A 10,685-nucleotide genomic window follows, 5' to 3' on the forward strand; every position below is an offset into this window, starting at 1 on the left:
TATACTAAATACCCAAGAATTGATAGGAATATAGCCTATATAACTGAATAATGTATAGACATCTCTGGCACTCTATAAAAATCAATAATTATTTTTGTACTACCATCTGCATGTCAATCTGTTCTAATTTTGTCAACTCCTGGAGCTGGATCTCAAGTTCTGGAAATGCTTGTCAGCTCAATATGCCTCAGGCTGGCATGCTGACACTAATCCATTCATGAATTGGGCCTTGTAGGCTGTGACTTCAGATGCCAGCACTCACAAAAATTGAATCGTGCAGTAAGAAGCCCAAGGCGACACATGTTTTCCTTTTCTGTGAAAGTCCTGGGAATCAGGTGGGAAGTTTCATACATAGGCAAATCTATATCCTATGTAATAACTGTAATAATTATTTCATGTGTAATAACAGTCAATAAATGGTAAATAAATGAATAAAACAAAAAATAAAATGAATAAGTACACTAAGCACAATATGGGGTCAACATACGGGGTTCGATTTCAGGGCCTGGGAAGTGCCTGGCAACTGAATTGGCTAGAGGCTGCTGTGCTGACAGTCAGTCATTCATGAATCGAGCTTTCTAGGCCCTGTGTTAGATCCCACCACTGCCAAAAAATGTAATCTTGGAGTGAGAAGCCGAGCGTGACACCTGTTTTCTTTTTCTTTGAAAGTGCTTGGTGACAGGTAGGATGTATAATTCAGATGCAAATCTATATGTTATGTAATAGGATGTCATAAATGTAAAAAATGTCATAGGTGAAAGAGTTGTCTCTACAATAAATGAAAAACAGATTGAATTAGTAGTGAATCATTCTAGGATAAAATTAGAAATAAAAACTATAAGATGTGGATTAAGTTTAATATTTTATTAAGTATTACCAGAATAAAAATGTCATGGAAACATAAATACCAAATAATTGGTAGTAACACATGATGCATAATTTAATAATGTATAGACATCTGTCTCATTCTCTAAAATATGAAATTATGCGTATGGATGTATATAAATATGTGATAAACAATAATAGGCTATTGAGTAATTTAGTTAATGCTTTATTAATTGTTAACTGGGACACATCATTTAATGGAGACATAATTTAATAAGTAATAATTTGTAGTTATATCTATAAAATAATAATATACAGACATCTTTCTGTGTATATAATGCTTATATATATCAATCTCTATCTATTTATACCTTGTTCACTCCTGGGGCTCGGTGGTTAAGTGCTCACCTAGTGAGCATGAACCCTGGGTTCGATTCTTCAGTGCCACATAAACAGAAAACCAAGAAGTTCTGCTGACTTTCAATCGAGTTCTAACCTTGGGCACAAATGTTTAGGGACAGTGTCAAAGCCCTTACTCAAGCCCCAGGACTGCTGCCAAAAAAGAGGTACTACATTCTAACTGCAACTATATAAGGACAGTACTTCAAATACCACATGACAGAGCAAGCTAGGAGTCTGGTGCTGACAGCTGCCACCTAACCTGACTTAGCCAGATATAAACTGCTGCAACCCAGCTCCATGGGTACCACCATCATCCTGGCTTACCCTGGCATACTCCCGATATCCTGGCCACTCTGGGGCTTTAAAACCTGGCGGGAAGTCTGATAGACTCTTTGAAATATGGCTCAAAGTGGTAGAGTTCTAGCCTTGTGCAAATGTTATCAGAACAATAATATCCCAAACAATAAGCTCAAGCTCCATGACTAACCCCCCCCCCGCAAAATAAAACATCCCACTAAACACTTAGGTGTGAACTTTTATGGTTTGTGAAATATTCCTCAAAGAATGGTGATATTGATTAGAGCACCCTAAGTCTAATGACAGCTTGTGGAACAGAGCTATGTGCTGAGTCCTCCATAAAGTACTCTGTGCTGAGTCCTGCACATGGTGCTATGTGCCTAGTCCTTCAAAAGGTGCAGTGTACTGAGTCCTGCATTGGTGCTGGGTTCTGAGTCTTTCACAGGATACTGTGTGCTGAGTCATGCAAAGAGTGCCATGTGCTGTGTCCTTTACCAGGTGCATTATTTCATTGGATCCTTGTAAGATCTCCCCACTGAGATGATTATGCAGACAAGATTATTGAGGCTCATATATGTCTCCATGGGAAGGACAAAATTATGTATTACTGAAGACTAGTGAGTTGTCAACTACAGACAATTGTTTGTTTTGTTTTTTGTCGGTCATGAATCTTGAACTAGGGGCCTAAGCTCTGACCCTTACCTCTTGGGCTCATGACTAGCATTCCACCACGTGGAGCCATGGACCCTCTTGCAGCAAAGGCCACAGCCTAGGGGTCTATAGCTGAGGTCTCTCATCCTGCCTTCTCAGGAAGCTGAGATCTGAGGATCTGGGTACCAAATTATCCCAGACACAAAAGGTCCCATTAGCCTATTATCTCCAATTCACTACTAAGAAACCTGAAGTGGAAGCTAGGTGCTTGTCACTCATGCGTGTCATCCTAGCTACTAAGGAGGATGAGATCTGAGGATAATAGTTCAAAGCCAGCCTGGACAGGAAAGTCCTTGAGACACTTAGCTCCAATGGACCACCAGAAAAGCTGAAGTGGCTTTTGGCTCAAGTGGTAGAGCACAAGACCTGAGCTGAAGAGCTCAAGAACAGCACCCAGGCCCAGACATCAACTCCTACAATAATAAAAATGAAAGAAACAAACTAACAAACCTGAAGTATAGGGCTGAACAAACCTGAAGTATGGGTCAATAATGTTTCTTTCTTGCTTCTATAGCTCAAGAACCCTAAGAGCATTTAGAGTGCAAGTACTTCTCATCACCAAGGGAAACACAGAAAGCTCTTGAACATCTGACCTTTCAGAAGTGGAAGTCAGAGTGTCATAGACTTTTCTGCCCTGGCTGGCTTCACCCTGTGATCCTCAGACCTCAGCCTCCTGAGCTAGGATGACGGGCCTGAACTACTGGTGTTCTGCTAGGTTCAGAACTGTGATGACCTTGACAATACAAGCCAACTGATTATCACAAAGGGCTTGGGGAGCATATTAAGCCTTTCAACATTGGACCTTTAAGAACCCTGTAGGGCACAAGATTACAATGATAGAGTCTGAGAGGCTGGGCATGTGGATGTGTTACACTTGAACCTTAGCTCTGACTCCAATTTTGGTATATATCAGTGTTCTTTTTCCAAAGGATGTTCTCATAATTAGCAAATAGGAAAAGTACCTTGATTCACCCTCACTTTTTTTCCCAATTGTGTGTCTTGAACTCAAGTTTGGGCACTGTCCTTTAGACCCGCAGGTCAAGGCGAACACTCAGCCACTTGAGCCACAGTGCCACATGGGGTCTTTTCATGGTTCACTGGAGATAAGGGTTTAACAGGCTTTCCTTGATTTGCTGTCTTTCAACTGTGGTCTTCAGGTCTCAGCCTCCTGAGAAGCTAGAGTTCCATGTGTGAGCCACTGACATTTCTTCTATTGTTTTTGGCAGTCCTTGGGATTGATCTTAAGGCCTGGGTACTGTCTCTGAGCTCCTTTTCCTCAAGGTTAGCCACTTAGGCTACTCCACAGCTTCTGGCTTTTTCTGAGTATGTGGCACTGAGGATTAAAACCTGGCATTCATGCATGCTAAGCGAGCTCTTTACCACTAAGCCACATTTCTAGCCCCACTCTTACAATTTTATCCCTCACTTGCTTATCCTCAGGAAAAGGTTTCTGACTATAAATCGTTTAAAGAAATCCCAATAGGAAGATGTCCAAAGATTGTACAAAGCTCATACTTGGGATAAACTCTAAACATGTGGAGACTGTGACAAATGCTTCCATTTATTTATATATTATGTTTCAACACTTAATAAAATATTAATAAAAATGAGTCAATATCCTAAAGTATTGTGTAGAATTTTATTATAGATGTGCAAATTGTAATAAATATTATGTGTATAGTAATACTAAATACAATAATCAATCAATAAATGAATAAAAGAAAAACAAAATACAAAATCAATAATAAAAATCATAATGTGAAATTAACTTACATATTTAAGTGTATATCATATATTAAACATGTATAGAAACATTTTTTCCATTGCAGAGCCTTCATTCAGGCCCTGGGAACTCTAGCCTGAATTTCTTTTCCTCAAGGACGGTGAGCTTCGCCTTCACCCACGGTATAAAAGACTTACCTGGACAGTGATCCCAAATCCTAGCAATGGCAGAAATACTGGCCCCAGTTCCAAGACAGTGACTTCTTTTTTTTAATGGATGCAGTTATGTTTACTCAGTTCCATACTGAACATTTAAAAAAAAGAAGTGTGGAATTTGTACAACTATTCAAACATCCTTCCTTACCTCTAAAGTGCTTCTCTGAGAAAGACATTGTTTCTCTTTCTTTGTACTTTTTTATTGCAAAAATGTTTTACAGAGGGGTTACAGTTACAGGAGCAAGGTAATGAGTACATTTCCTATTGAGCATTGTTGACTCCTTCTTTGTTTTCCCCCTACCATCCCTTCCCTCCCATCTCCACAACTACTTCACCCTGCCGAGGTCAGTGACTTAGTTTTTCTTTTGTGGTTGGCATGGGGTTTGAACTCAAGTAGTGGCAACTTTCCCTCACATTGCTACAAATTTACCAACACCCTGAGTTCAAATCCCAAGCTAGAAAAGAAAACTGGCAGAAATTCCAAACCAGGGAGTTTTAATTTTTATTTAGTTAAATAATTAATATTTTTATATTTTTATTTTTTTAGCCATCCATGACACTTGAACTCAGGTCGTGTAAACACTTCCTCAGCTTGGAACTCCCTAGGCTGGGGTGCAGTCTCCAGATGCATAGCCGATCCTGAGATCCTAGGCCAGAGGGCTTGCAGGAAGAAAAAAAAAAGCTGGAAAGCACAAAAAGTGGTGAGCTGCCGAGGGCTGGCATTTTCTGATTTTTTGGGGGCATGGTGACCATCCTGGGTCTGATTGATATGGCTGCAAAGTAGACCTGACCTACCACTTCTGATTCTGATGAGCTATCAGTGAAGCCATAGGCCAATCTGTCAACATAAGTCCTGGGTTCAAATCCCAGTCCTGACACCAATGGCAGGAGATCACAAGAGACTCATTCCTATGCATGGGAATACCAATTGAATGAGTAGTTCATGCTTTCATCTAGTCTAAAATTGGATGAAATAGTCCTAGAATGCTGATTGATCTTACCGTATAGTTTATTAAGCATGAAAAGAATAATATTCCTTCAATGGTGGTATAATAAATACCTCAGAGTTGGAAGGAATGTAGTAGGTGTCATTCAATCATAGATAGACGACTCTGGCACTCTTTAACAATATATAGTTATTTGTATACCACCGTCTGCCTATCCATGTATCGCTGTTTTGGCCAAACATGGGGGTCAATCTCAGTACCTGGGAACCACTTGACAGCTTCATTGGCTAGAGCTCCCATGCTCAAACTCACCCATTCATGAATTGGGCCTGCTAGGCACTGAGTTCAGATTCTCACATTGCCAGGCATGATGGAGAACACATCTAAAATCTAGATTCTATGTGATAGTATGTAAACAATGTAATAAATTGTAGAGGTGTCATCAGTCAATAAAATAAATGGTAAATAAATGAATAAAATGAGAAATAAAATTCATAAACGCACCAAACACAATATGGACTGAACATCTGAACGGAAGTATAAATCCTATCATTAATATATATATATATATGTACATATATATATATATAAGAAGTATTATATATATATATATATATATATATATATATATATATATATATATATATATGAAGTATCTTTTCCAGGAATAAGTCTTGAATTCAGTCCCCCTAGGAGGAAGGAATGGCGGGAGATCCTGAGATACTCGTTTCTGGACCTAGGAAGAGCCACGGCATGCGACTGATCTCATCCTTGAATGAGTAGCTCGTGCATGATGTGAGTAGGAAATGATACATAAGACTCAAGGGGTATAGATTATTTGTAAAGAAGAGGTGATGAAGCATGGCAATAATCATCATATACATGAAATAGATGCTTAAGAAAAGATCCAAATATAGGTACTCACAGATTGGATTCTATCACAGGTCACCACAATCCTACTCTATACAAATATGTGCTTATTTGCATACTACCTTCAGCAAATGTATAGATGACTATTGTGCTCTCTATTATCCCCCAAGGGGGGCTCAAACTCAGGTACTGGGAACGCCTAGCTCCTTTGTCACTCACAGGCTGGGGTGCTCATGTGGACCCATTCACCAATTGTGCCTGCTAGGCCCTGAGTTCAGATCCCAGACCTGCCAATAGATTCATCATGATGTCAGAAGCCAATTGTTGCATCTATTTTCCTTTCCTCTGCAAGTCTTGGGTGTCAGCTAGGATGCAGAATGATGGGCCACCCTGTGGTCCTGAGAATAAGTTGTTATCCATGTCAGCCCAGTTATATATGTCATCATATACATAGGAAAATACACAATACATCTATGAATAGCTTACAAAATAAACACAATAAGTACACTCAATGCACGATGCAGTCCACACATGGATGTGAGTATACATCCCATGTTTCAATGATGCATTGAGCACTATTTTTGCCTCCTTGTGTCTTTATCTCAGTTGCTGGGATGAGCCCATCTCCTTAGTGGATCACAGTCTGGTGTGATCACATGGACCGATTGGGCAGTTGGGCCTCCTAGGCCCCAAGTTCAAATCCCAACACTGCTAAAAATTCGCCCTGATGTGAGAAGCCAGTCATTGCAACTGTTTTCTATTGCTGTGCAAATTCTGGGTCTCAGCCAGAATGACTACAGCAAACACAAGATGCAACCCACCCATGTTTGGAAATATAGATCCTTTGTTTAATTATGAATTTATGACTATATTGGCCTCCCAACAGGGCTCAATCTCAGGTCCCAGGAATGGCCTGGCTCCTTAGAGGCTCACAGGCTGCTGTGCTTAACATGACCCATTCACCAATTGGGCCTGATAGGCCTTGAGTTCAAATTCCAGCACTGCCAAAAGATTCGTTCTGATGTGAGAAAACAAAGGTTGCATATGTTTTCCTGTTCTGTGAATATCCTGGGTCTCATCAATGATGGAGAATGCTATATAAGCAAATCTATAGCCATGGGAATAGGTTGTCATCCATGTTAGCACAGTTATATCTGTCACCATATTCAATAAAATGCACAAACATCCATGAATAAGACACAATATAAAAATAATTACACTGAATGCAAGATGCATACCACTCCTGTAGGTAAAGAGAGATCCTATGTTTAAAAAAGGTGGACTTGTGATTTTGTCCAATGCTGGGGCTTCAAATCAGACCCTAGACCAGGCCTGAAATTCTAGTCTTCAAGGATGGTGAGCTTCCCCTTCCCCCCAGTGCAACAGAGATACCCAGACCTGAGTTCAAATCCCAGCACTGACAAAAAATTCATCCTGATGTTAGAAGCCAGTTGTTGCACACGTTTTCCTCTCCTGTGAATGTCCTGAGTCTCAACCAAGAAGGGGAATTCATAGGCAACCCTATAACCATAGGAACAGGTTGTCATCCATGTCAGCAAAGTTATACCTATCACCATATTAAGTAAAATAAACAATACCTCCATGTAATAGAGACAAAATAAAGAGAAGTCCACTAAACACAAGATGCCATTGACACATGAATATAAATATAGATTGTATGTTTAAATTATGAATTTATGACAATAGTGGACCACCTTGGGGATCAATGTCAGATCATGGGAATGGCCTAGATCCTTAGTTCACAGGTTAGTGTGTTCACCTTGACTTATTGGACAATTGGTCCTACTAGGCCCTGAGTTCAGATCCCAGTACTACAAACAAGTGGGTTGTAGAGTAAGAAGCCAAATGTGAAACTTGTTTTCCTTTTCTCTGAATATCCTGGGTGATCCTAGGAATCTTGGCATGGCGGAGAACATTTCTACAAATCTAGTTGCTCTGTGATAGGATGTCATCAATGTAATAAACAGAATGGGTTTCATCATCATAGTACAATCAATGGTAAATAAATGAATAAAAGACAAATTTCAAGGAACAACCACACCAAACATGTATGTACTGAACACCTATAGGTAAGTATAAATCCTATCTTTACAATATATATAAATAGTATGTTTCCTGGGCTGGAGCTTGAATTCAGGACTAGTGAACAGGCCTGACTTTCTTACCTTCAAGTGCAGTGATCTTCCCCTTCATCCACATTGCTGCAGATTTACCCAGATCCTGAGTTCAAATCCAAAGCCTGTAAGAATAAACTGTGTGAACTGCAAGTCAGGGAGCTAAATTTTTTTTTTTACTTTTCTCAGTACAGGGCTTGAAGTCAGGTTGTGGCAACTCTGCCTCAGCTTCGATCACCCTAGGCTGGAGTGCAGCCACTAGATCTACAGCTGTTTCTGGGATCCTAGACCCCAGGTCTTGCAGGGAAAGAAATTCACAGAAACAATGTGGCCTTTTTATGTTATCTTCCTTTGCTCGGTGACCCTCATGGGTCTGAATGACACTGTTGCAAAGGGTACTTCACCTTGCAATGCTGAAGGCTGGCAATCTATCTGGGAAGCCATAGGCCCACATGGAAACATAGGCCCTGATTTTGAATCCCCCTCCTAACACTTGAAAATGGTTCTCATCCATAGGAAGAACAATGGAATATTATCAATGTCAAGGTTCAATGAGTTGATCATGAATGATGCTCCTATAAAATTAGACAGTAACATTTCAGGAAGCTAACTGATTTTATTTAATATTAATGAAGCATAAAAAGAATATTATTACTTACAGGAACACAATAATTTCAGGACACTGATTTCATTAATAGTATAAGGATGAAAATAATAACATTAATTACATGAATGCATGATTAATACCCAGGAATTGGTAGGAATGTAGTTTACATAACTGAATAATGTATAGACATCTCTGATACTCTGTAAAAACACATATTTATTAGCATACTTCCATATGCATGTCAATCTGTTCTTATTTTGTTAACCCCTGGGGCTTGAGCTCAGGTCCTAGAAACAGCCTGTCAGCTCAATTTGCCCCATGATGTCGTGCTGACACTCACCAATTCATGAATTGGGCCTTGTAGGCTTGTAGGCTGTGAGTTCAGATGCCAGCACTCCCCAAAAATGAATGGTGGAGTAAGAAGTTGATGGTGACACATTTTTTTTCTGTGAAAGTCCTGGGTGTCAGGTATGAAGTGGAATATATATGCAGACCTCTATCTTATGTAATCAATGTAATCAACGTTTTATGTACCATAATAGTCAAAATAAATGGTCAGTATATGAATAAAACAAAAAATAAAATAACTACACTGAATGCAATATGGAGTTAACATATGTATATAAATATAAACCATATATGTAAATTGTACATGAATAGGATGTTTTCTAGTGGTGGGGATCTATTTTAGGCCTAAGGAATAGACATGAATTTCTTGACTTCTAGGAGGCCAGTTTCCCCTTCCCACACAGTGCAACAGAGTTACCAAGACCACGGGTACCAATCCCAGTCTTGGCAGAAAAACGGCACCTTTATAGTATGTAATAGTATAGTAATTCTAAGATATTTCATTATACCTCCATTTTAATGTGATTGTTTAAATGCCTCATAAAATATTAACTAACATCGATCAGTGTCCTATAACATAATTGTGTATAATTTTATCCTAGAATCATTCAAGAACTGCTCTTTCAATCATGACATACATCATATTCCATTGGTAATCATATGGACAGGAATAAGTTTCTTAGGATCTCCTTCCATTTGGAGGTGGCAGGACCAAGATTCCAACTGTGGGCTACAATTCCCACCACTTAAACCCGAGGATAGGGAACTCACCAGTCTGTCCAAGAACATCAACAAGACCAATGATTAGGCAGGTAACAGTGGCTCTTAGCAGTCCTCCTTGATATTTACAAGGCTGTGATGGGAGGATCATGGTCGAAGTCACCCTAGGCAAGAAAGTCCAACTTCAGTGCCAACAAAGCCAGAATCCCTGTGGCTCTAGTGTGGAAGGCCATCCTTGATCAAAAGCAGCTTACAGACTGTGCTCAGATCCTGAGTACAAGGTCTGGGACTGGGAACAAACAGACATACTCAACAATCTGTGAAGCCATCCAGCTAAATGAGGTCACCCTCTTGTCTCCAACTGAATTGGATATTGTTCCCTGGGAAAAGGGCTATGGGAGCTGCTATCTTCTTGACTTCACCCATGCTGCTTGCATCACAGTATTCTGGCCACACCCCATTCTTTCATAGTTCTTTCTGACCAAAGAGATATAAGAATGGTGGCCACCCACACATTCCATGCTGCCTGGTAGCACCAGGATTCCCTGTGTTAGTTTACACCACTACCAGCAATTGAGGAAGGTAGAGATGGCTGAGTGGTGAGGAAGAGACTCAAGGCATCTTTGGAATATAGAAGGAAATTGAGATGCCTGCCTGCACCATGGCTTCCTTCCCTCCCCAAGGTGCAGAATTTCAAACATCAGGCAATGGCATCCTGCCAGGCTGCATAAAGCCCCAACCTGCTCCCTGGCCCTGGTTCTTTGCTCTGAGGCCATGTGTCTGTAATGCCACTGCCATCACTGCTCGCCCCACCTGGAGCAGCCTAAAGCAAGTTCTCCCGGCAGCACAGGTGAGTGGCTGTCCCCAAACCACCCCTACCTCCGG

At 40.3% G+C, this 10,685-nt stretch overlaps 1 long non-coding RNA gene across 1 annotated transcript; it reads right to left on the bottom strand.

Moving 5' to 3' along the window:
* Positions 1 to 4,725: 4,725 nt before the first annotated feature.
* LOC138818436 (uncharacterized) lies at positions 4,726 to 10,173 on the bottom strand. The gene is made up of 3 exons (XR_011369130.1): positions 9,852 to 10,173; positions 8,177 to 8,250; positions 4,726 to 4,855 (listed from the first exon to the last, which is right to left on the bottom strand). It is a non-coding gene; the product is annotated as an uncharacterized lncRNA (long non-coding RNA).
* Between the last annotated feature and the right edge of the window lie 512 nt (positions 10,174 to 10,685).

Source organism: Dipodomys merriami, unplaced genomic scaffold (assembly GCF_024711535.1).
Source record: "Dipodomys merriami isolate MVZ:Mamm:240054 unplaced genomic scaffold, mDipMer1.0.p SCAF_76, whole genome shotgun sequence".
In the NCBI taxonomy this organism is placed as follows: domain Eukaryota; kingdom Metazoa; phylum Chordata; class Mammalia; order Rodentia; family Heteromyidae; genus Dipodomys; species Dipodomys merriami.